This window comes from Phoca vitulina, unplaced genomic scaffold (genome assembly GCF_004348235.1).
Source record: "Phoca vitulina isolate PV1807 unplaced genomic scaffold, GSC_HSeal_1.0 scaffold5, whole genome shotgun sequence".
In the NCBI taxonomy this organism is placed as follows: domain Eukaryota; kingdom Metazoa; phylum Chordata; class Mammalia; order Carnivora; family Phocidae; genus Phoca; species Phoca vitulina.
Window position 1 is genome coordinate 62,698,061 of NW_022589708.1, and position 25,424 is coordinate 62,723,484.

The 25,424-nt window shown below is 41.2% G+C and overlaps 1 protein-coding gene across 3 annotated transcripts in view; it reads left to right on the plus strand.

Annotated features, from left to right (window-relative positions):
• Nucleotides 1–25,424, plus strand: part of LHFPL6 (LHFPL tetraspan subfamily member 6) — a 239,179-nt gene that overhangs the window by 181,260 nt on the left and 32,495 nt on the right. The gene's annotated exons all lie outside the window — the stretch shown is intronic.

The following is a 25,424-nucleotide window of genomic DNA, read 5'->3' on the forward strand; positions in this document are numbered from 1 at the left end:
AATTTTTTTTGTAGTCCAATATATCCAAATAGTGCCATTTCAACATGCAATTGATATAAAAATTATTAATGAGGTTTTACTTTTTTTTCATATTAAGTCTTTGTAATGCAAGTGTATTTGACACTGTTAGCATATCTCGGTTGAGACTAGCCACATTTCAGGCTCCGTAGCTCCATGTGCCTAGCTAGTGGCTACCATCTCCTACGACAGAAGTTTATATAATATCACCAAGAAATCTGTTATCTAAATAATCCATTTCCCATTCAGCTTATCATTTGGATTGATTTTTTTAAAGCATATGTTTGGATCCTTCCCTATTTTCCCAGTGGTTCTCATGACCAGTGGTTCCTATTTTTGAGGTGACAGGATGAAGGTGATTGCTGGAAGCAAACTAATTGGCCCTGTGCAGTTCAAACATGTTACCCTTGAAGCCTTTAACCCCACACCCTAACCATTTTCGTTAACCATTCACAGCAATATAAAAGTGATAGAAATCAGACTGATGGCTCACGGTGCAGAGTATTGGCAACCCAGGAAAAGCATGAGAACGATTTGGCAGTAGAACTCATGATACTATTGAGAAACCTAAATTTTAAAAAATTCAGGAGGGCGCCTGGGTGGCTCAGTTGGTTAAGCGACTGCCTTCGGCTCAGGTCATGATCCTGGAGTCCCTGGATCGAGTCCCGCATCGGGCTCCCTGCTCGGCAGGGAGTCTGCCTCTCCCTCTGACCCTCCCCCCTCTCATGTGCTTGCTCTCTCATTCTCTCTCTCTCAAGTAAATAAATAAAAAAATCTTTAAAAAAAAAAAAAAAAAAAAAGTTTTAAAAAATTCAGGAAAAAAAGGCTATGCGGGTATGTCTCTAAAAAGCTGAGATTTTCATGCTGCTAATCTTTCTGCTTTAGCACCAGTCTAATAATAATGACCGGAAAGAACAGGCACACATGGAGAATGCCCCCCACTGCACACCTTACTGAATCTGACGGCATGAGTGGATGAGGTCATGTTCCCCTTCTGCCTCCAGTCTCCCTTATTTGTGTGATCACGAAACTGATGAATTTCCCTTCTTCAGTCAGGACAGTGAAGTCCTCAGTGTTGAAGGAGAAGGAGGAACAAACTGTATTTGTTTTCTTCTTTTCTAGTTTCTCCTTTCATTCTTGCTTGTATGAGAGGGTTCACGCAAATGACTTTAGCACTTGTGTGCACTTCTCTAAAAGTCCAAATAGATGTAAAATCTCCCATATTTGAGAGGACTTTGAGGGCTCTATAATTCTTGGATTTAAAATGCTCAGGGTAAAAAAAAAGGGGGGGGGCACCTGGGTGGCTCAGTCATTAAGCATCTGCCTTCGGTTCAGGTTATGATCCCAGGTGGGATCGAGCCCCGCATCGGGCTCCCTGCTCAGCGGGAAGCCTGCTTCTCCCTCTCCCACTCCTTCTGCTTGTGTTCCTGCTCTCGCTCGCTCGCTCTCTGTCAAATAAGTAAATAAAATCTTAAAAAATAATAATAAATTAAAAAAATAAATTAATTAATAAATAAAATGCTCGGGGTATCTGCTATGACCTTTGCAGTTACACTCCACATAGTGGGGAGGCCAGAACTTAATGTCATATAGGCTCCACGAAGGAATAATCCAACTTGGTTTTCTATATATTAATTATAGGACAGCGTTTTATATGTTTAAATTACCTTTTTGTATAATATTTGTTCCTTGTTTATTTCCTTGGTAGTTAAGCTTGAAATAGGTGAAACTGAGACATAATATTGAAAAAGAAGGAAAGAAGTTTAGGATGGACCCAACAGTTGATGCTGCCAGGCATTCTGGTGTTCAGAAGATGCAGAGGGGTCTTCCTAATGCCAGCCATCCTTAGAGTAGTCTGAAAGGTATTCCTTCTAAAACAGCGCTGTCCAATAGAACTGTCTGCAAATGATGAACATGTCTTATATCTGTGCTGTCCAATACAGTTGCCACCAGCCATGTGTGACTAATGAAGATGTGAAGTGTGGCTAGTATGACTGAAAAACTGAATTTTAATTTACATTTAATTGAACTCAGGCCAGTTTTTTTTTACAAGTTAACATGAAGAGAAGATACCAATTGAAGCAAAAGGTATCATGCTGAGGTACACATTATGGCCATTCTACTTTTTAAATTTGACTATTATTAATTCCACATCACTTTGGGGTTGCTTTCATGGATCAGATGTTAGTTTCTGTATTTCTTTATTTTAACCCTGGAAATCAACATCCTCTGATCACCAGAGCTCCTCCAACCCCTTGCGGGTGCTGGTAATGATGCAATTTATCTTACCCAAGATGCAAGAGGTAGCATTAGGCAATATTAGCCATAACATTTTGACTCAATGAATTTCTTTCTTTTCCACAGCTTGATCTTTATAGAATTCAATCCTTCTAAGACCCCATGCTTCTCCCCCTTCCACAAACAAGAGTTAATAATTCCTGCCTTGCCTTCTCAATTTTGCTGTCTTTAGATGCCAATCAAGATAAACCTACATACATGATTTTGATAAGAGTTTAGGAAGAACTTGGGCACCTCCCTTCTAATTCTGGCTCCTTCTTAATGGCCACATTTTCCTTCTAATAAATGCTACATGATATAGATTTCTTGATGATTTAGAACTTTACGTTTTAACATCCTTCTGCTTAAAGAAGCTAAACTGTTTTTCTTCTGAATCTTTCAGACCATTTTGAGCAGAAATGAATATACCGAAACCACCTTTGACTGTGATTTCTCAACTGTCTCAACAAGATGGATGCAAGTAGTATAGAAATATGGTTAGTTACAGATTTTAATATATGCAGCAGAAGAAAGCAGATTGAGTGTGAAGCTGTTTTGGCTTGCAAACACTTGTGTTGAAACTTTGAAGCCTTTGGTTGGAATTCTTATAGCATCTGAGAAGCAATAGGGTTTTAAAAAACGGGAATTCTTACACTAGTTATTGGCTCGACAAGAGACTTCGAGTCATAGGGTGGGTTGGCCGCACACATGTCCAATGACTGGAGAAGGTGCTCCGCTATATTAGAGGCGGGTGGCTCTTGGCTAAAGGCCATCAATCCACAACATCCAAGAGGACAAACTAGTATCAACAAAGCTTCCAGGTTGGTAAAATGTAGCCCTTTGCTGAGTTGCCTCAAATATGGGCTAGTAAAGATTGAAGTGTCTTACTCCACCCTGTACAGAAGAGCTTTAGCCCTTAGCAAATTGAGAAATATAGATATTAACATTTCTCATTATGGCAAATTAAAGGTAGAGCCTCCCAGGTCAAGTCCCGAGAACCCAATGTTACATAGCACTTTTGTTTTTGTTTTCTTTTTACTAACTTCTTTCTCTAAAGAGCTCAAAAAAATCCACTGATCTTTCTTGAAACTTTGCCTAAGATCCATGAAGGTGCTCAGGAGATAGAATTGCTTACTCAAGAAGCTCAATAAGAAAACAGGCAAAGGAGAAACAGCCCTGTTTAAAATAGGGGTTGGGGCTAAAGTTCTTTCTTCTTCAGTTTCCTTGAGTATTTTTCGTCCATGTCTCCTAGCCATGGCAATCCTGGGAGGAGTTGCAATGGAACACAATCTGGAAACTGACCAAAAGAGTCGCAAAAGATGTGTGTAGTGATGAGGTGTTTGCTGAGATGCTGAGATCCCGCCTCCACCCCTAAAACACTTCTTAACGGCACTGTAATGCCACTTGGCAAGGCTATTACTCCTCTTTCTCTCTCTCTCTCTCTCTACACACACACACACACACACACACACACACACACACACACACACACACACACACTCATGCGCACCGAGTCTCCTAAGCCTCAAGATAATCGAAGAGTACAGGCTTTAGATAAATGGTGATTTCAGAATAGATTGGGTCTTTCTGAGCAGCCACTCCCCCCCAAAAAAAGAGGTGGGGGTGGGGGAACAGGGATAATTTTCTTCTACCAACCAGGAGCTGCCAGAAATAAGGTTATATGGGAACATGAACACAGCTTCAAAATAAAAGTCTATATACTGGAAGAAGAGAAACTTGACAATGCTGAACACAGGAATAAAGAGGACTACAAGTGGCCAAACTTGAGATGAACCAGAGCAAAGGGGGATAAGTGAATGACCTTTCTTTACCTTCTTCCTGGATGGCTTGCAAGGATTAATTAAGTAAAAGTCTGTAAATTTCTTTGAGCCCTTCAGAGAAAGAAGCTATTTAAATATCAATTATGATTACGCAGCTTGCATCTCAGACCTCAGGCATGCATGGTTAACTGTGCGTGATGCATCAATTGTGCTTTCTCCAGATGGGGATCCCTGACTGACCTGAGTTCTCTGACTCAGCGGTAAGGCAGAGATTTAGGGCGTTATGTGTGGCGTCTGAGCGCAGTCTCCCTCCTTGAACCTCAGCGTTGTGCTTGGAGAAATTGGAGGCATTTTTCTTAAGAGATATATGCAGTGGGGGGTGGGGATTAAGGGCCCAGAGTTGGTTAGTAAACTGAGAAAAAAAACTTTCTTTTTTTTAAATGTATTTTCCTTTATCAACATATTGCCTAAGAGGGTAAAAAAAAATTAAACAGCGAGACAAGAAAGTATTTTTGACTGGGCACATTAGTTTCCTAGGGCTGCTGTAAGAAAGGATCACCCCCTGGATGGTGGAAAACAACAGAACTTGATTCCCTTGCAGTTCTGGAGGCCGGAAATTTGAAATCAAGATTTTGGCTGGTCTATGCCCCTCCTGAAGGTTCCAGGGAGGAGCCCTTCCTTGCCTCCTCCTCACTTCCAGTGGCCCAAGGTGTTCCTGGCTTGTGGCAGCCCTACTCCAGTGTCCGCAGCCATCTTCACGTGGCTGTCTTCCCGCTGTGACCGGGTGCCTTCTTAGAAGGACCCCAGTGAGATTGGATTTAGGGGGCTGCTCTACTCCACTATGACCTCATTTTAACTGATTACATCTACAGAGACCCTATTTCCAAATAAGATCACATTCTGAGGTACTGGGGGCTAGGACATAAGTCGTTGTGGGAAAGGGGACATGATTCAGTCCATAATACAGGTTAGGGTACTTTCAAAAATATTTAGGAGCTGAACCCTTCCCCTCATAAAAAATCATATGGAAGCCCAGCCGGAGAGCAGGGAGAACAGCTCCGCCCCGTGGAAGGAACAGTGGAGCCCAGGGCCTTTCTGTTCATCCCTCCAGAGCTCCTGGCCCCTTCCCACCCTCCCTGTGTGCGTGTGTGTGCTGTAAAGACACTAAGGAGATTCCCCCCCCCCCCCCCCCCCCCCCCCCAGGGCTTCCATGGGCACAGCATGAAAAGCTATGGAAGTAGTTGTTCCATTGGGTTCCTTTCTCAAGTAATATCCCATTCCTGTAAAGCAGCAGCTTTCGCGACCGCACATTCTAAAAATAGTCTGTTTGCAAAGCTTGTTTGAAAGCAGTTGCATTTCCTTTGTTTACTGATTTTAATATAAAGGAAATAGAATCTGCTCAGAAAGCACACCTGCTCCAGGGTCACCTTAGCGTTGTCACCAGCAGCCATTCAATGAGAGTTGGGTGAAAAACTTAATACAGATGTGGGGTGGATTTTCTTTTCCCCTGAAGTTGAACATCCACATAAAATCATGGCCTGCAGTTCACCCTCCAGAACCTAATGGTCACCTTTCATAAAACTTGGGACAGTAGAAACTCATCCTTGGAATGATTGAAAGGGACTGATTCGCAGCTAGTCCCCATCTATGGGGTGGCACCAGGTCCACCAACAGAACCAGTTACTCCCCAATCGCAGCTAGTCCCCAGGGGTGGCACCAGGTCCACCAACAGAACCAGTTACTCCCCAACAGAAACCCTCACGGAGGCTCGTGCTGCATCCCGCCCCAGTGAGAGAGCCCCTTGGGAATAGTTGCCCAGGCTCCTGGGAAGAATGCAGACCCACTTATCAGCCTTTGGGAGGCTGCAATCTCCTTGGCAAGGAGAAAGATTGTGTTTTTTGGATGGCTAGATGCTGCTGGAAGAGCAGGCTCTGGGAAAGAATACACAAAACAGCCCAAGGGGAAAGTCCTAATGTTAACTCCATAAAAGGAGGCTTTAAATGGTCTCAGCTGATCCATATTTTTAGAAAATTGTTTTGACTCAGCCTGCCTGACTATAATACTATTGCCAGAACCAGCAATGAAAGGGAGATAAACACGGTGTTGTGATTTTTCTTTTTATGCCTCCCTGGAAGCCCTTGGTAGTACAAATCATGCTTGACAGCCTTTGATTAGCACCGGCTCAGTTCCACTAGGAAAAGGAGACATTTGTCTGAGGTTCTATTCTCCCTTTGTGAATAAGCTAGAAATTTCTATGTGGGGGGATAGTTCCCCTGGAAGAAGCCTGGTCTAAGCCATCTCTCTCACACCACCGGAGCCTGCCCCGAGGGAGACAATGGCTGGCATGGTGGGTCAAGATGGCGTCTTTCGGGCCAGCTGGGGAGTCTGCGTCTCGCTCATAGGGTAGTGCTGGGTGAGGTGCCCTGTGCCAATCAGATCAGGTGCTTTCTTTTCTGTGTTAATAGTGTAGTATTGCAGAAGAGAGTTTTGGACAGAGGGACAAGAAATATCATTGCATTTCTGATTCCTTCACTAACTGTGACTTTGAGCACATCACTTTATCTTTGTGAGCAGAAGCCTAGATTCATTCTTCCAGCTGAGCTCCACATACACTGTAAGGGGAAAGGGTCGTGCACTGTGCATCTTCGAAGGCACAGGGTAAACCCCAAATTTCTTTTGGAACATGGATATCTTATGCCATTTTGGAGAAAGCATTTTTATACAAAAAAATTAAGTTATCTGTGGAGTAGACTGGAAAATCCCTTGATAATTTATCAAGCAGAAGAAGCAAGGAAGACCTGTTTCAGAGGAGGACCAATTTAAGGTAGGACCCCTGACTCCATACGGTATGAAGTTCTCACCTCTTCCTTAGGAATGTTTTGATGGAAAAGTTTGAGAAGTACTAGATTAGATCATCTTGATGGTTTCTTTCGGCTCTTACATTTGGGAGCTTAATTCACAACTGTAAGGTCTCTTTGCCCCCTTAGTAAAGGCCAGCTTCCTTGGTGTAGAATTAATGACCTTCTGCAAGAGTCACTGACCCCATCCTAACTGCTTGGCCATCCCTGTCCTCTTTTCCCTGATTCCCATCTTGGTCGATTTTTATCTTCCTCAGACTTGCACCTGCCCATCTTCCATGTCCTTTTCTTCCCCAGGGATGACTACATCCACTTACTAGAGCCCCTCTCATCCTGCCAGTGAGTTCCAACCAAAAATTGACTGATTTCAATGGCAATTACTGCTTTTGCTGCTAACATGGCACAAGTACAAGCTTGAAATGTTGTTTCCATGTTACTTTTCTCCATCTCAGATGCTACAGTGAATGGATCTTATCTTCTTCAGTTTTTTTTTAATTCCTCCATAGCAAAGAACGCCATGCTTTGCAGAGACCCAAAAGCCTACCAGCTCCATTCATGAAGAGATTAGTATTATTCTCTGTGTGTGTGTAGAATTCCTCTTCAGGTAACTTAATCAGCAGGCTAAGAATGAGAATTCTGGATTCTATCTTCTGTGAGTTCTACTCTGCAAGATGCAGCATTTACCCATGTGGGGGTTTGTTTCTATGTTCATTTTATTAAACCTCTTGGGATAATCTATTTGAAAAAGATATGAGTGACTTCATTGTGTCTGCTTATGATGGTATTTTAAATACTTAAGAGTGTTTTTGTCCATTGTGAAATACTTTGTAATCATGTTTCAATTTGTGTTTTTAAGTATTTTTTATTTTCTAAATATCAAAAAGGTACTTAAGACAGAATGTGGTACTTTCAAAATAGATTTAAAGAAAAAAAAAACAGTATTAAGTAGACTGGAAACAAATTTTCAAGTACTTTCTAAACTTGTTTGAAACTGATCAGTAAATCACAGATGGAAAAGTAAAAAGTTTCAGTTATCCTTGACATTTCAAGAGGGAAAGAAAACAGAAAAGGAAAATCATTATAGTTGTCTCGAAAGAAATTGCTTCCAAATTGTTGTCTGTCAGCTATTCCAGATGGCTTTACTGTTTTTTTAGTGGAATTGATGGTATTCTAAAAAGACCTGAGGAAAATAAATGAGGTTTTGCTTTCCTGATACCCAAGAAGGTAGATTAGGGGGAAAAAAATCTTTAAAGAAATGTCTGTCTTTTTTTTTTTTTTTTTTTTAATTTTATTTATTTATTTGACAGAGAGAGAGGCAGGGAGAGAGGGAACACAAGCAAGGGGAGCAGCAGAGGGAGAAGCAGGCCTCCCGCAGAGCAGGGATCCCGACGCGGGGCTTGATCCCAGGACCCTGGGATCATGGCCTGAGCTGAAGGCAGACGCTTAACGACTGAGCCACCCAGGCGCCACCTAAAGAAATGTCTGTCTTAAGTCCATTGGCCACCTGTACCACCTCAATGGCACCTATCGATGATTTTATTGTATATTAATACTCTCCATTTTTTTTTAGTGGTGAAAAAGGTGCTTTAACGAGTATATACGTAGTGAAAATAACATATATCTAAGCCAGAAAGTTAGTAGAAACCTGTTATAAATGCCTTATAGTCTAGTCCAAAAAAACCACGTGTGTATATATAATCTGTGTATATTATACTCAAATGACAACATAGGCCATATCTGTAATTACATATTGCTTGTGTATGTGCATACATGTGCGTATATGTAGGCTTGTGTATTTGGTGCATATGTATATAAAATAATCTTTACAGAAGCTCTATGTATGGATTTTATTCCTATTTTACTGCTGAGGACCCAGGATCTCCAAGCCAGAGGGGCACATGGTCATCTTCCAAGGCTGCGCTCTGAATTGCCCTCCAACACTGTAGCAGTGTTTGTGGAATATGTTCTCACTGTGGCATCAAAACCAGTTGTAAAGACAGAGATTTTTAAGTCTAGTCTCTGCTCTGGTAGTTTGTCAAGACAAAACATCCGGACAACTCCAGGCTTTCTTTTTTTGTTGTTGTTAGGAAGGTACCTGGTAATATCTAGAACTTAAAGAGAAAGCACTACTTCACTGCATGGTAGTCATGTCTTCATTACTACATGAGATTTTCCCTTTATGCTCCCTCCATTACATTTTCAAAAGTATTTTAAATACTCTTCGAATTTGCTTGAGCTTCAAGCCTTCAAGCAGCTCACTGTGGCAGGTTATAAACTGCACAGAGGCCTCGTCCCTCTCAATTTGTAGAAAATCTTTCACTAACTGTTCATTTCAGCACATGTAGATTTTACTACTTTTTAAAAATATGCCTGGCATCTGACTTTAGTGTTGTCGTGGGGCCCCTGATTGAAGTACTTAAGGACCTTAAAAATAAATAGGAAGATAAATCATTCTTATCCTGACACTTTTTTTTTTTTAAGGTCAAGTAGAAATAAATGAACAGGGTTTGGAGGCATGGAATCTGTCTGTTTGTGGGCACTTGATGTTTTGGTGAAGGAGAGAGGTTTTACTCTGCCTCCTAAATATTGTTATGTTAGAACTGAAGCAGGATCCTAAAATAGCACTTACAGGGAAGCCGAAGGAAAAGCCCCAGGGAGCTCATCACTCCTTTGGAAGGTTTGTCTACTTGAATTCTCCACTGTCTTGGGTAATTTTATGATATTAGGATGTCAGAATTTGGGAGGGTGATATTTTCCTCCAAACACATTATCCTCCCTGTGGGCTTACCCTGAGTGATCTGCAGGGCACCCTCCCCTGTCATGTGCAAACCTGCCAAACCACCCTCTATGGGAGCAGCTACCATGCCCTGGGCAACTGGCGTGCATTTCTTGGGTCATCTTGCCATCCCCGAGAGGTGCAGGGGGCTTTATCCACACTGGCCGTGAGGGAGACACTGAAGATCAAAGGCAGTGATCTGCTTAAGCCGCTCCAGCCAGGGCAGAGTCTGGCTCTACCGTTCCTCTTGTTTTCATAGAGCCACTGTTGTGGAAATAAATACAAATATTTGGAATATTACCTTCCCCCTTCTCTTTCCTCATCATTTCATTTTTTTTTTTTTAAAGATTTTATTTATTTATTTGACAGAGAGAGAGACAGCGAGAGAGGAAACACAAGCAGGGGGAGTGGGAGAGGGAGAAGCAGGCTTCCCGCTGAGCAGGGAGCCCGATGCGGGGCTCGATCCCAGGACCCTGCGATCATGACCCGAGCCGAAGGCAGACGCTTAACAACTGAGCCACCCAGGCGCCCCTCCTCATCATTTCATAAGAGGAATCTACTTTCATATGCCCTGCACTGTGCCGGGACGTTATAACTCGTCCTCCGGACAACTCCGTGAAGAGGCACACTGGTAGAGCCATCTTATCCGTGGAACTCTTGGGGCTCACGTGTAAGAGCCTCACTCAGTCAGGAACTAGTAAGTAGCAGACCCAATATTCGAGGACAGGTAAGACTCCAAAGCCCTCGTCCCTAACAGTTTACTACCTGAATATTTATCTGACTGCGGTAACCACCGTTGGCCGACATGAAACTGACCCCAGTCTGGTGTGGAATTGGCATTGCATTTTCAAAACAGGGATGGACTAGGTTAAGTTTGCAGTGTGTGTTGACTTACAGCCAGGTTGTCTATTTGTCTGTCTGTTTGTTTGTTTGGTGTTGACAAGATATTGTTGGAGCCTAGTCCAGCACTCTCAGGACACTTTCATGTTGAAATGTGACCATTGTTCTTTCCTTTTTTCTTCGGTAGGGGGGATCAGGAGTGATACAGTTTGTACAAAACAGCAGTGATCCTTAAGAGAAAACATGTCCACTGAAAACTCTGAGCTGAGTGGCTGCGCTGGACTGGAACTCTTTATGTTGTTGTCATTCTGGGCTTTGTGAAATGTCTCGTGAAGTTCTTACAGGCATTACTGGGTCAAACAGCAAGCCAGCCCTGTTTTAGGTTGTGAAGTGGTTGTTTGAGAAATGTGAACAGCTTATAGGTCTTCGTTGCTCTCGATTTATACATAAATCCCTTCCACGCTGCTGGGTCCCCATTTAGAGGCATCAGGCCATAAGGATGTCGTGTTGTGTCAGCTGTGGCTTTTGAGTCTGACTTCTGTGTCTGCCTCTTAGCTCTGTGCAGGCTACTGGGCCAAGGGAAGAAAGAGGCTAGAGGATGAATAATGAAAGAGACATCATATGGACTGATGCTTGACACCTACCCCCCTCAAAAAAAAGATGAATTGACGGATCAATAGAGGAATGGAAAATGGATAGATAGGTAATAGAGCAGACTTTAAAACGTGTTAATCGTAGAATCTAGATCATGGGTGTATGGGCGTTCAGTATACAATTTTTCCAACTTCTTTGTAAGTCTGATCATTCTCATAATATCGTGTTGGAGGAGAAAAAAAGAATGTAATTACTCTTAGTGATAGAGATGTGGTTAGTTTCAGAAGAGATATTTGCTGTGACAACATGAGTAAGCAGTAAGGCAGAGCCCTCTGCTTTTGGTTAGTGTTTTAGTTTCTTTGTTTATCTGTTTGATGAGCACCTATAGCTGCTAATGAAGCATCTGAAACTGGAAGCTCCAATAGAATGAAATGTTTGCAATTCTAAGACAGCAGGTCCAGTGGTACAATATCAATATCAATATTGATACATATCTTATGCCAAGCACAGAAGTGGGCACTTTTATTAAGCCATTTATTTCTAATAAAAATGCTAAAGATATGGTACCACTAGGTCTGTTATGTACATTATGTAGATGAAAATCTGAGCTCAGAGAATTCAAAAGCGTGCTGCTCAAGGTCACACATCTGGTTAGGGGGTGTCAGGATTTGCACCTGACACGATCAACATCAAAGCCAGCTCTATACCCGCTCGACCCTCAGGGCCCACAGTGTGGTCCCATGTCTGTCCCACCATGACATGCTTGAATCACAGGAGACCCGGCCCCACCCCAGAACTATAGAACCAGAATTGACATTTTGAACAAGCCCCCCAAGCTGTTTTGTGTGCTGGTCAGTCTGCGAAGCACTGTACTGAGCCACACAACTCTGGAAATGCAGGACCGTGTCTTTAATTCTCTCCTGCTGTAACACTGCAGAACACCTTAGAGTCAGTGAAAATTAGCATTTTTGTTTATTTCAGAGGCATAGCTGCAGCACTGAGCATTGTTAGCTGCCTTCTCATAGTGTCGGAGTAAAGACAGTGAACCAAAGCATAGAAGTAGGAGTCAGGTAAGCTGAGGCTGTGGCCCAGCTCTGCCCCAGGTTATCCACTTGATGAAGCTCAGACCTCCCCACCTGTCTGTGACTCCATTCCTTCATTTACTAAATGGGGACACCGATACTGGTTCTACCTACCTCACAGAAAAGCCAAAATTGTCTTTAAAAGTAAAATGCAACAAAAACCAAAGCAAAATGGAACAGAGAAAAATATTATTAGCCTCAGTAGTAGCATATGAATTCCTCGCCTAAATGTGAGGATTATCAGGCTATTTCATTTGTTCCTACTGAGGTTTACATGGCAGATAGGACTTTTGGGGCAAGTGATTGTGGCTCACCATTCCAGGAATGTCCTTGCTGGAAACGGTCCCCGCCTTCCGGCTAAGAAGAGGACCTTCTCTGAGAGCAGAGGACTCGAGGACTCCATTTCAGGAGATTGTGTACAAACACACATTGGCTTGAACCAAATCCTCCAGCCTCCCTCCACATATGGCACAAAGTCTAAAGCCTGACAATAGAGACCATTCGTTGTACCCTTACTGTAAGGCACTGTGCCCCCTGCTTTACGTGCACGATCTCATTTAATCTTTGCCACAACTCCAAGAGGTAGATATTGTCCTCACTTTACAGATCAGGAAAACTGAGCCCAAAAAAAGTGAAGTGGTAGAACCGGAATTTCTTAACTACTAAGGTTAGAAAGACCATGGCTTTTAAGCTCATGTAATTTACCAGAAATCTGCCACATAGAAATGGCAAAATGTCCCCCAAAATTTCATTGTTTGAAACAACTTGCTTTCTACCAATGATTGCCTACGACTCTAGAAAGAGCAAAGATGACAAGTCACTCATGGCTGAAATTAGTTTGAGAAGTTTTTGCTCTGAGCGAAGAAGCAGGTATTCTGATGTACGTCTTTCGTGTCTTCTGACCCATGAACTGGAAAAGGAGAAGAAATAAGAACCAAGGAGCCATTTTGAAAGCATTTTAAGAAAATCTAAAGTATGTTCTCTTCTGCAAGATGTTTTCAGCAAAGAAAGAGTCTTACTGTCATTTTTAACAAGAGTTTAGATAGTTCCGAAATGGTCATGTTTCTATTTTATATTTTAGTGCTATGATAGGATATGCTTTCCTAGGCTAGACTTCTGATGATAAAGAATCCATTTTTCATCTTTATGCCTTGATGTGCTCTTTGTGGACAGAGCTCTTTGTGTGCTGGAGTGCACATCCAGGTTCTCCTTCCCTGGCAGCAGGGGAAGGGGGAAACTGTAGGGCTCTCAAGAACCCCTACCTTTGCATACAGGTGACAATAGAGTCAATCCCTAGAGAAAAGATGGCTTGCAATCCTGCTTGATCTTCCGCTCGGTTCTTCCTTTTCCATTTATATGCAGGGTTCAGTACATGTGTGGACGTGGGAGATGAGCTAGAGCTGGGACCGTGAACACTTGGGGACTTGGGAGGCATTAGAAGGTAGAGTTTAGAAATATTGGCTTAGAGCTCAGACAGACCTGGATATAAGTCCCTGCATGACCGCTTAGTAGCCTCATGAGCATGAGCCTGCTTCTCTAAGCCTCTCCTCCTTTGCTAAATGAGGGCAATGATATATTTTATATGATCTGTTCTATAAATATTTTATAATTATGCTGAGGCTTTTGTAAATACTAAATAAATCATATTACTGCTATTTAACATTTAACAAATATCATGAACCAGTGAGTTAGACGCAAGTAAACATATGGTAGAGTTTTTGGCTTTCCAGGGGTTGTAATACTTGCGAATGACTATAGCAAGGTAGTAAGGCCCAGATAAATGGTATACAGTGCAGCCCAGTAGGAGCTCCTGGCTCTGGTCGGGGGGTGGTAAAACCTGTAGCTCCCTGTTGGGGTGGCCAGGGCAGGCTGCGTGTTGAGGCTTCTAGACCTTAACAGCTAGTATTTTTTTTTTATTATGTTATGTTAGTCACCATACGGTACATCATTAGTTTTTGATGTAGTGTTCCATGATTCATTGTTTGTGTATAATACCCAGTGCTCCACGGAATACCTGCCCTTCTTAAAACCCAACACCAGGCTAACAGGTCCCCCCACCCCTGTCCCCTTCTAAAACCCTCAGTTTCCTGGACTCCATATCTCTCATGGTTCGTCTCCCCCTCTGATTTCCGCCCCCCCTTCATTTTTCCCTTCCTTCTCCTAATGTCCTCCATGCTATTCCTTATGTTCCACAAATAAGTGAAACCATATGATAATTGACTTTCCCTGCTTGACTTATTTCACTTAGCATAATCTCCTCCAGTCCCATCCATGTTGATGCAGAAGTTGAGTATTCATCCTTTCTGATGGCTGAGTAATATTCCATTGTATATACGGACCACATCTTCTTTATCCATTCATCTATTGAAGGGAATCTCGGCTCTTTCCACAGTTTGGCTATTGTGGACATTGCTGCTATGAACGTTGGGGTGCATGTGCCCCTTCTTTTCACTACATCTGTATCTTTGGTATAAATACCCAGTAGTGCAATTGCTGGGTCATAGGGTAGCTCTATTTTTAACTTTTTGAGGAACCTTCACACTGTTTTCCAAAGTGGCTGTACCAACTTGCATTCCCACCAACAGTGTAAGAGGGTTCCCCTTTCTCCACAACCTCTCCAACATTTGTTGTTTCCTGCCTTGTCAATTTTTGCCATTCTAACTGGTATAAGGTGGTATCTCAGTGTGGTTTTGATTTGAATTTCCCGGATGGCTAATGATGATGAACATTTTTTCATGTGTCTGTTAGCCATTTGTATGTCTTCTTTGGAGAAGTGTCAGCTAATATTTTCATGGTGGAGCCCGAGCATGAAGTAAGGAGTGAGAGTATCTCAAAGGGAAGGGATTCAACCTTCAGAGATAAGAAAATTCAAGACATACCCAAAGAACTGATTAGTCCCCAGTCAGAAATGCCTTTGGGACTGGTCAGGGCCCCTGAGCCACATAATGGGACCCTCTTGACTTGGCTCTGTGCCAGCTACCCAGTTCAGTGTGGGCACATCTTTAGATGAGACCCACGAAATATGGAGTTGCCGGCGAGAAGCCCCACTTAGTAAAATATGATGTTGGTGAAATCCCACATAGCTGTGGCTACACTCGGGTAGCCGGTGGCGAGGGTGTGACCTTGGAATGGCCTGATGTGCAAGCAAGCATTGGGATCATGACAGGTGGAAAAGAGGCCTGGTCTGGAATCCAGGAGCCCTGGGATTGATCTGGGTTCTGTGTCCTTGGACAAGCCTCTTTCATCCTCTATACCTCAGTTTCCAGAAAGCACTTTGAAGGGAGGTGTGGTTTATGAGCCGGCATAAGCCTCCTTCTTATAGGCTACTTAAGTGCAGTTGAGCCTTGAACAACACAGGTTTGAACTGCGTGGGTCCACTTATATACGGACTTTTTTCAATAAATACAGTGCAGCGCTGTACATGTATTTTCTCTTCCTTATAATTTTCTTAATAACATTTTTTTTTCTCTAGCTAGACTGTAAGAATACAGTCTATAATACATATACAAGATATGCGTTAATTGACTTTATGTTATCTGTAAGGCTTTTGGTAAACAGTAGGCTATTAGTAGTTAAGTTTTGGGGAAATCAAAAGTTATACACAGATTTTCGACTGCACAGGGGGTCAGTGCCCCTGGCCCCTGTGTTGTTCAGGGGTCAACTGTAGCTTCCCTGTAATGGTGCTTTCAAGGTCCGAAGAGTTGTAATACTGGCCCTTGCTCTTATTTCCTCCCCACCAGTGGATTTGTTTTGTAAAGGGACAATTATGTAGGGGGTGAGAATGGATGAGAATTGTGTACATAAATTAGCATATGGAGACTTGGAGATGGAAATGTGCCAACATCATCCAAAGAGAAATCCAGATAACAGGCTCCAAGACTGAGCAGCTTGCATGAGAAGAGTAAAGAAAACAACTTCCCTCTGTGCTTGCTACAGAAAAGAAGATAAAGGAACTGGAGGATGGATAAAAGTATCCAAAAAACATAAAGGATGAAATGATGGGAAACACTGGTGTGACCACTGAAGGGGCAATAAGTGGAAAAAGTCACAGTATAAAAAAAATAATAAACTGTGGAAAAAGAATGGAGCGATAGTCATGGAAAAAAGTGAGATCACATAAAAACTTTCAAGAGTGCCTGGAAAAAATAAGGCTTTCTGAGTCTAACATGAGGACTCTATTCTTACCACCTGTGGAGAGTAATTGGCATTGGCTGGCTAGAGGTTTGTTTTGCCTTCTTGGCAGGAGCCGAATTGTTATGTTAATATTCCTCTAGCTAAGTGTTAAGTACCAACTTTGAATAGAAGGAGTTTTGCAGAAGGGAAAATTCCCAGCATCTGGTTCTTACTTTGACCACTGAGCTCTTTATACAAACTTCAGACTTCACACTTGAATTCTAAGAAATAATTAGTATCATGGCAGATATTTCCAGCATTGTGTGAAAGTGAATAGAGTTTCCACTAGGAACTCTCCCAAAGGTGGTTTATGGGCAGGCAGAGTTTTAGGTAAGATTTAGGTACAAGAATCCATTTGGGGAGAAAGGTAGATGTCTTTTATAACATAACATCACAGCACAGCTCCTGATTGCTTGCATCGCATTTATGTGTGCTGTCTCTTCTCCATTAACACTGGCTTCTCCTTAGATGTCATTCCACCAACCTGGCTCTTTAACTACTGTAATTGTCATAAACAGGGTGAGACCAAAACCCTAGGGCATTCAGGTTGGAATGGCGTCATAGTCAAAAAAAATGGAATTTTTTTCATTTAGGAATTATTGAGTCATTTCTTGGATTATTATTTCCATTCTTTATGGGAAGCAACATCTCTCTAAATTTCTAAGACCTCCTACAAACTGACCTTCATGATCTCTTGCTCCTGGATAGCTGATTTCAGCTAGGTGCCAGGTAAAAACTAAAGATTGAGCTAATGTATGCTAATTTGTGATTTACTCATGACCCCTTAGGATTGTAAAAATAGATTGCTTCTTAGTTACAAATGAGCCTGTAGCTGCAAATGATCTCAGACCTCCTACATCCCCCCCACCCCCGTTACTGCCTTCCTCAGGTTGTTGCCTTGCTTCACACTGTCTTTCCTCATTTCCACTCCTATAGGCACAGATTTTCCCAAAATGTGATAATGTGACTATTTTTTCATGACATCTTTTTATGGCAATGACAAAAGGATGTGGTTAAAATACCACATAATTAAGCTCTTGAAGTTTATAAACCACCAGATTTATAAACCTGATAAAGAAAATCCATGTAGATGATATAAAAGTTTGTGAGCCAGAGATTCTCACTGAGCCGTTTGCTCTCCAGGAGTGAATTAGGCAACAAGAGCCATTAAAACTTATTAGGTCACTAAGATATCATTTGGGCAACCACCTCAAGTTCCAGAATATTCTCTGAGCCCCATTTCAGCAGGCAGTATAACAACTAAAAGGGGTCTAGTTCAGGGATTTTCAAACTACACTTCCATGAAACATTGATTTCTACAACATGGTCTAAGGTTTAACATGTCTAAAACTGAAAAATGACAGATTTCTTCCATTAAAAAGATGTTCTCAGGGGCGGGTCCAAGATGGCAGCATAGTAAGACCCTGAACTCACTTCTTCCCACAGATACACCAAACCTATACTAACATATAGAGCAGTTCCTCCTCAAGAAGAACTGAAGTTTGATTGAACAGCTTCTGCACAACAAATGATGGAGAGACTACATATAGAAGAGTAGGAGAGACAGAGACACTGCAATGACAGAAACCCCACCTCCAACTCAGTGACTGCAGAGTCACTGAGGGATAATAACACTGAGGGGCCCATGAGCAGACTCTCCCACCTTGGGGCACAGCAAAAAAATAGTGGTTTAAAGAGCAACCAGACTATAAGTGAAAGAAATCCATTTGCTAACCTTACAGCATCCACCAAACAGGTGAGGAACTGCTGGAACTGTCTCTAGGGTTGGAGGACCAGTGAGACCATTTTTCATATCCCCTCTTCAGCTCGATATTGTGGGCAGAAGCAGGGTCCAGGCACTCTAGCTGGCCTGCTGGCCTATCATGCCCTGGGCCCCTGGCTCACATCAGCTCCCGCCATTCCCCCAAGCTGGCCCTGGTGTGGCATACCATAGGCCCCCACTCCCATACCCACCTGAGCTGCAGCCATCTTATCAAAGTGGCCCTGGTGCTCTCGCCAGTTCTAGCCCTCCTGTCACCGGGACCCTACTGTCTCACCCTGGGACCCCTTCTCCACCTGTCTGTGTCTGTTCCTTCTCCAGCCAGCTTGCCAAAGCCACCAGGCACATGCAGTCTACAAAGGGGTTGTTTCTATACAAGGCCACTCCTTCAAGATCAGAGAAGTAGCCATTCTCCCTGATTCATAGAAACAAACACAGAAGGTCAAACAAAATGAGACAAAGGAGTATGTTCCAAACCAAAGAACAAGATAAAAACCCCAGAATCAAACCCTCATGAAATGGAGATAAGTAATTTACCTGATAAAGAGTTCAAAGTAATGGTTATAAAGACAGGTAACAAACTAGGGAAAAGAATGGAGGAACTCAATGAGAACTTCAACAAAGGATTAGGAAATGTAAGTAAGAACCAGTCAGAGCTGAAGAATACAATAACTGAAATGGAAAATACACTAGAGAGAATCAACAGATTAGATGATACAGAAGAACGGATTCACAATCTGGGAGACAGAGGAGTGGAAATGACTCAATCAGAACAGAAAGAGAGAGAGAAAGGGAGAGAGTTTTAAAAAATGAGGATTGTTTAAGAGACCTCTTGAGGCAACATCAAGTATACTAACATTTGCACCATTGGGATCCCAGGAGGACAAGAAAGAAAAAGGGTTAGAAAACATATTTGAAGAGCTAATGGCTAAGAATTTCCCTAACCAGGAAACAGACAACCAGGTCCAGGAGACACAGAGAGTCCAAAACAAGATGAATCCAGAGAGATCCACACAAAGGTGTTCAGAATTGAAAGAAAGATAAAAAGTTTCCTAGACAAGCAAATGCTAAAGAAGTTCATCACCATTAAACCAGCCATAGATAAATTCCTAGAAACACACAACTTTCCAAAATTATGAAGAAATAGAAAAATTGGAATAGACCTATTATAAGTAATAAAATTGAATTAATAACTCAAAAATCCCAAAAAAAACAAAAGCCCAGGACCAGATACCTTCACAGGTGAATCTACAAACATTTAAAGAAGAGTTAGTACCTCTCCTTCTCAATTATTCCAAAAGAATTTAAGAGGAAGGAATGCTTCCAAATTCATTTTATGAGACCAGTGTTACCCTGGTACTAAAACCAAACAGAGATGCCACAAAAAAAGAAAACTATAGGCCAATATTCCTGATGAACATAGATGCAAAAAACTTCAACAAATTATTAGGAAACTGCATTCAACAATACATTAAAAGGATTATACACCACAATCAAGTGGGATTTATTCTAGGGATCCACAGTGGGTTTGCATCTGCAAATCAATCAATGTGGTATACCACATTAACGTGATAGATCACATTAATAAAACCAAGGGTAAAAATCATATAACCATCTCAATAGATGCAGAAGAAGCATTTGACAAATTTCAACCTTCATTTTTGTTAAAAACCCTCAACAAAATGGGTATAGAAAGAATATACCTCAACATGATAAAGGGCATATATGATAAACCCACAGCTAACATCAATCATACTCAATGGTGAAAAGCTGAAAGATTTTCCTCTAAGATCAGGAACAAGGTAAGATGCCCACTCTTCCCACTTTTATGCAACATAGTATTGGAAGTCCTAGACACAGTAATTAGGCAGGAAACAGAAATAAAAGTCATTGAAATTGGAAAGGAAGAAGTAAGCCTATCACTAATTGCAGATGACATGATACTATATATAGAAAACCATAAACACTCCACCAAAAGACTATTAGAATTAAATGAATTCAGTAAAGTTGCAGGATACTAAATACAGAATAGATACAGAAATAGATTGTGTTTCTACATACTAATAACAATCTATCAGAAAGAGAAATTAAGAAAACAATCCTATTTACAATTGCATCAAAAATAATAAAATACCTAGGATTAACTGAGCCAAGGAGGTGAAAGACCTGTACTCTGAAAACTATAAGACACCGATGAAAGAAACTGAAGATGACACAAGTAAATGGAAAGATATACTGTGCTTATGGATTGGAAGAATTAATATTGTTAAAGTATCCATACTACACAAAGCAATCTACAGATTCATTGCAATCCCCATCAAAATACCAGTGGCATTTTTCACAGAACTAGAACAAAGCATCCTAAAATTTGCATGGAACCACAAAAGACACCAAATAGCCAAAGCAATCTTGAGAAGGAAGAACAAACCTGGAGGTATCACACGTTCTGATTTCAAACTATACTACAAAACTGTAGTAATCAAAATAGTATGGTACTGGCATGAAAATAGACACATAGATCAATAGAATAGAATAGAGAGACCAGAAATAAGTCCATGTATATATGGTTAATTAACCTAAGACAAAGGTCAAGAATATACAATAGGGAAAAAACAGTCTCTTCAATAACTGGTTCTGGGAAAACTGGACTGCTACATGCAAAAGAATGAAACTGGACCACTATCTTACACCATATACAAAAACAAACTCAAAATGGATTGAAGGCTTGAATGTAAGACCTGAAACCATAACATTTCTAGAAGAAAACATAGTAAGCTTCTTGACATTGGTGTTAGCAATATTTTTTTGGACTAGTCTCCTCAAGCAAGGGCAACGAAAACTAAAATAAGCAAATGGGATTTTATCAAACTAAAAAGCTTCTGCGCAGTAAAGGAAACAATCAACAAAATGGAAAGGCAGCCTACGGTGTTGGAGAAGATATTTGCAAATGATATATCCAATAAGGGGTTAATATCCAAAAACATATAAAGAACTTACACATCTTAATATAAAACAAAACAAAAACAGAAGCAAACAACCCAATTGAAAAATGGCCAGAGGACTTGAATAGACATTTTTCCAAAGAACATATACAGCTGGCCAACAGGCACATGAAAAGATGTCAGCATCACTAGTCACCAGCGAAATGCAAATCTAAACCACAACGAGATATCACCTCACACCAGTCAGATTGGCTGTTATCAAAAGGACAAAAAATAACAAATGTTGGCAAGGATGTGGAGAAAACAGAACCCTTGTGCGCTGTTGGTGTGAATAGCCATTATGGAAAATAGTATGAAGTTCTCAAAAAATTAAAAATAGCACTACCATACAATCTAGCAATTCCATTTCTGGGTATTTATCTGAAGAAAATGAAAACATTAATTCAAAAAGATATATGTGCCCCTGTGTTCACTACAGCATTATTTACAATAGCCAAGTGTCCACTAATAGATGAATAAAGAAGATGTGAGATATACACATATATAATGGAATATTACTCAGCCATGAAAAAGAATGGAATTTTGCCATTTGCAACAATATGGATGGACCTAAAGGTTATTATGCTAAGTGAAATAAGTCAGAGAAAGACAAATATCATATGATTTTACTTATATGTGGAATCTAAAAAAAGAAGACAAATGAACAAACAAAATATAACAGGAACAGATTCATAGATCTAGGAAATGGACTGTTGATTACCGGGGGGGGGGGGGGGGGAATGGGATGGGAAAAATAAGTGAAGGGGATTAAGAGGTACAACCTTTCAGTTATAAAATAAGTAAGTCATGAGGATGTAATGTAAAGCATAGAGAATATAGCCAATGATATTGTAACAACTGTATGGTGACAAATAGTAACTAGACTTATGATGATCATTTCATAACATATAAAAATATCAGATCACTATGATGTACACCTGAAACTAGTAGGATATTGTATGTCGGTAATACTTCAATAATAAAAAAGATGTTCTCTCTTTTATGTTTAATTATCTCTAACTTTACTTCACAATATAGTACTTCGGTATGGACGATAAAATGCTAGTTGACTCCAGTTGACAAGCTAGGGGCAGTTGGTGAACATTTAGAGTATTCACTTTAGAAATTCACACTCCAGGGAGGGTTAATTAACATAAATTCCCTTAGCCACAGACCACACCACAGAGGGTTACCAGAAGCCTTCTAATATCAATCTATACTTGCTGAGGTTTAGTAATCAGCATAAGTTGTATTAGAGAGAATTTTTCATTGAGAAAATGGACACTGTACAAATTATAGGGTAGAAGAGAAAGACCTGTATCAGCACGAGTTGGGCATGTCCCAGCCAGAGTCTGACCGGTGAAAGAAACCACCACAGGTATTTCAAGTAGGAGGGATGTAGCCCAGGGATTTAAAGTTTCACAGACCTATTAGGTCTGGGGAAGTGAAGAGCAGAGAAGAATTCAGGAAATCAGGATGTGCAGGGGTAGAAAGAATCTGCAGCTGAGGATTTGCCCTTAGTGGGTGGTGCTGTGGAGACTGCCTGGAAGCCACTCCCCCAATCTCGTCTACTGTCTACAAAAAGGCATGCCCCTGGTTGCAGCTGCCAATGGGGAAGTGGTTTACTTCTCTCTTTGACCTTCTGAATCCCACACGAGAGCTTCTCATTAACAGACATGAACCAGAATTTCTGCCAGCAGAAGAGATCTGAAATGTAGTTTCCGCATCTCTAGCCCCACCTAGAAAGGGAGAATCTAAAAGAGCAGAGATGATTTTGATTAACAAGCAGTATCAGGCTTAGGATTTAAGAATCTGTCCCACCCAGCATCCTCCTGAAGGAGTGTCTTAGGTCGAGAATAGCTTTCTCCAGTAGCACTTTCTGCAATTGTAAAAATGGTCTCTCTCTGCCCTGTCCAGTATGGTAGCCAATAGCGCCATGTGGCTGTCAGGCCCTTCAAGTGTGGCCAGTGCAACTGAAGAAATGAATTTTTCGTTTAATTTTAATCAACTTAAATTTAAGTTTGCTACATGGAGCTCATGGCCACGGCGTTGGGCAGGGGTAAACTCTCTGGTCTTTAGATAGAAGACACTGTCTGGAGTGCCTTCAACATGTCGGTTGAATATTTGTTGTATTTATGGTATGTTGATGGCACTTGTTAGAATGACTATGTGATGGATTTGGGGAGGAGGGTTTCACTGAGCTTACGGAATTGGTCATCTGGCTGCTTTCTGTGCCAGCTGACTAATAAACATCATTGTATATTTGGCTGAATTTAGTCTAAGACTTGCTTTCTCCATAAACATACAACAGTAGAAAGATAGTGGGAGGCCACCAGTGGTTACCTGTGGGACCTAAAATTGCAACAGCCAATTAGACTGATCGGTTTGTGACATACATTTTTCTCCCAGAAATGTTTCCCAGACCTTTATCATCTGCGGTACTTTTGCTGTTAACAAACATTAGCAGAAGACAAAACAAAGGCTATATAAATATTAATACAAAAATCCAGATAAGCTAGTTGCCCTCCCCTAACACTTTTTTTTTTTAATGTGAGCTATGTCCGTGGTTTTTTTTTAAATCATACAAATAACACAAATTTCTTATGTACAAAATTATTCTTCATTTATATGGTTGAATTTACATTTCATTGTGTCACAAAGACACCTCAACATTCTACAAAAGAATCCTGACTGCCAAGCGTTCTACCACTTGGAAGACTACAGGTCAACGTGCTCCGTATATAATCTCCTTTCTATTTGGTTTCCCAAAGTGCCTGGCATCACCCTGGACCAGAACAGCCACTTTTGTGATACATGACACATTTTCCTGCCTTCTGAAACGAGACTATTTAATCATTTGTTTGAATATCAGAAAAAGAGAAAACTGATGGTTTAAATGTTACTATTTTTTGTTTTTCTTACATTTGAAAATTTTCTTTCTGCATTTGTCATCATTAAAAAATTGCTCACAAGTTCTCAAAAAATTGGTGTTACTTATTAATTTAAGAACTGAGTATCATGGTAGCGAGATCACATTATTTATTAAACCTTCATAGAATTCAATTTGCATAAACTTTGGCTTCCTCATTATCTCTTTACCTGATGGTGGATAACCCGGGTTTAGAGTTGTCTTCAGAATACTATAAATTCTGTCCTAAGGGGAAGAGCCTAAGGAAACCAGTTACTGGAGGCATTTGCTCAATCAGCAAAACCTTGTAGGGTTGCTTTCTGGGTTATTCTTTGGCCTCGATGCAATTCATATTTATCCAAGAAGGCATCCTGGAATTCAGGATTTGCACTTTCAAAAATTCTTTGTAGGCATTCCCTCAGATCACAGCCCCTCTGCATTAAATGGTTGTTTTACTGTTGACCAAGGGACAGACTGGAGGGAGGGGCGCCAGGGTGAGAAATCTATGTCAGTTCATGGGGGATATCTCTCCACACAGCTCAGCATAGAGGTTGGGGAGAGTATGGAAAGCAGTCCTTCCTTAGGTGCCTGTGTAGAAAGAGACTACTTATGCGTGGGGGCTATAACTGCAAGAGTCATCTGCCAAGGGCAGGGGGAGAAGCAAAAAGGGAACAGAAAGGGATTCAATACAGAAATACTGAAAGTCTCTTCTAGAGGCGCTTGGGGACCTGTCATTCCTCCTCAACGTTACCACCTTAGTAGATTTTTTTCTCATTTCAGGGGCTCTCTCATTTAGCACCGTATAACCCACATTCTCCCAGATCGGGCTGGTGTTCCCACCCATCAGACTGTGTGTGTGGTGGTGCTCCTGGCTCAGCACACTTGTGGAACTCACAGACGAGGACAGTGCTCACTCCCTGATAGGACAAGATGTTACTTTCTGATTAGCCCTCAGATTGTGGTGGTGAGTGCTTCAGCCTCATTCAGCTTCTTGTCGACCCACATTAGGCTTTGAAGCAACACTGAGGACACGCCTATCAAAAGCAGTCTGCTCAGAGTGCATTGCCATGATAACTTCATATATTAAAGTAAAATAGTCACCTTCTTCAGTTTGGTCATCAAAACTTTTGGTCTTAGCTGCAAGGAGGACTTAAATTATGTAAGTGTCCGTCTTCTAGAATATTTCTGAGCTGAAGCAATGCTCCCTGATTCTCAACTTTTCAACGGAGTGTAATAGCAGGTAGTGCAGTTAATAAGTCCAATTGTTGTGTGCCAAAGTGGTTCATGAAAATCTTTATGTTTTCTCTGTCCCTGGTAAAATTGAATGATGCCAAAACATTCTATTTTAATTCTTAA